Consider the following 2,221-nt stretch of genomic DNA (forward strand, 5'->3'; position numbering starts at 1 on the left):
ATATATATATATATATATATATATATATATATATATATATATATATCAGCACAAGCTGAAGAGACTGTCTCTCATTTGGCCTGGGAGTGCCTTGGAATCCTCCCAGAAGAGCTGGAAGAGGTGGCTGTGAAAAGGGGTGTCTGGGCCTCCCTGCTCAAGCTGCTGCCCCTGCGACCTGTCTTCGGAATAAATGGAAGATAATGGATGGATATAAAGAGGATGCATCTGTCAATAAAGAGAACACATCTGTACATAAAGCGGACGAATCTGTCTATAAAGCAAATGCACCTGTCTATTAAAAAGATGCATCTGTCCATAAAGAGTACGTCTGTCCCTAAAGAGGACAAGTCTGTCCATAAAGAGGACACATCTGTCCATAGAGAGGACAAGTCTGTCCATAAATAGGATGCATCTGTCCCTTAATAGGACACATATGTCCGTAAAGAGGATATATATGTCCATAAAGAGGACACATCTGTCAATAAAGAGGACACATCTGTCACTAAAGAGGACACGTCTGTCCATAAAGAGGATGCATCTACCCCTTAATAGGACACATATGTCCGTTAAGAGGATGTATATGTCCATAAAGAGGACACTTCTGTCAATAAAGAGGACACATCTGTCCATAATGAGGAGGTATATATCCCTTCAATGGACACATCTGTCCCCAAAAAGGACACAATTGTCTAAAAATAGGACACATTTGTCTATAAAGAGGACACATATGTCCATAACATAATCTGTCCATGACAATGCCATTATCTTGAACTCCCCTTAAAGCATCTTGCAGATATTGGACACTGTCTATCACTAAGATTCTTAACTGGCTGTAACTACTGTACCCATCACTGCACCCTGTATTCACTGGTTAACTGGACATCATTAACTTCACGCAGACTCTCTCACTGGTACATTTTCATCTTTAAATCACTTCTTGGTCTGCTGCCTTCATTCATCTCCTCCTACATGTCTCTGCGTGAGTGCAGCTACAGTGTGCGCTCTCAGGACATTATTACCTGCAGTGTTCCCTCAGTGAGGACTGAACTAGGCAAAAGAGTCTTCTCCTACTCCGCTCCTGTTTCCTGGAATATTTTGCAAAAAGATCTGAAGCTCTCGACCTTGTCTACTCTATGTGGCTTCAAACATCTGTTAAGTTCCTGGCAAAAACCAATGCAGATATGTTCCTGCTTTAATTATTCTACATCACTTTACAAACTAGCTGTTTTTGTTTTGTTTTTTTAATACCATTTTTTTTCATTTGTTCTTCTCAATTTGTATGCTATCTTTTATGATTGTCCACTGTTGTTATCATTTTTTGTTCAAAACAGGTCTCCTTGGTAAATGAGTGCACAAGGCTCATTGGGACTAACCTGTATAAATAAAGGTTGAATGAAAATACATACAGTATGTTAACCAGAAAGTGATGACTTTATTTCAGTAGATGGCAGCAAAACTTGCGCCAGTTCATCTCTGCTTCACTCAGGGACTGAGTCCAACATTGCTCTACTCTAGATCATCTTAGGATGATGATTTTATCTATGCAGATATTAAGTATATAGTTTAAAAAGAGTTCTTTGTAAAACTGGTGATATTTTACAAATAGCGTAGTGCCGTTTATGGCAGAGGGTCAAGAGTTAATTTTTTTTCTTTCGGCTTCTTCGTTTTTCAGGGTTGCCACAGCGATTTAAGTCGCATGTAGACATGGCAATTATTTTTACGCCAGATGCCCTTCCTGACGCAACCACAGACCACCGAGCTACCACAGCCCTCTGTGTGGAGCAGAGAGCTATCTAGGACAACTGGGGGAGCAGATGGTGGGGGTTAAGGGCCTTGCTCAAGTGCCCAGAGTGGGGCAAATGAAGGTGGAGGCAGGTTTGGGTGCTTCACCTATCCCACCCACATTTCTGATGTCTGTATTGGGAATTGAACCAACAATCTTCCAATCACAGGTCCACCTTTAACCTCTGTGCCACCACTCCCTAGAGGATCAGATGTTAATGAACAGAAAATATCTTTATTAAAATATATATATTTATTATAAATACATTTATTTAATCACAATTTTTACTTTTATTTTCCTTGCTGTTACAGGAGCCATCTTCCTTATTAAAAAAACGGTGATTTGTGCAAAAATACAGACAACACATATATCAGTGTTTGGCTTTTCCATGGCAAATCGTGTGTGTGTGAGTGCTCGTGTATGTTTGTGTGTGTGTGT

Source organism: Nematolebias whitei, chromosome 2 (genome assembly GCF_014905685.2).
Source record: "Nematolebias whitei isolate Nwh7 chromosome 2, NemWhi1, whole genome shotgun sequence".
Taxonomy (NCBI): Eukaryota; Metazoa; Chordata; class Actinopteri; order Cyprinodontiformes; family Rivulidae; genus Nematolebias; species Nematolebias whitei.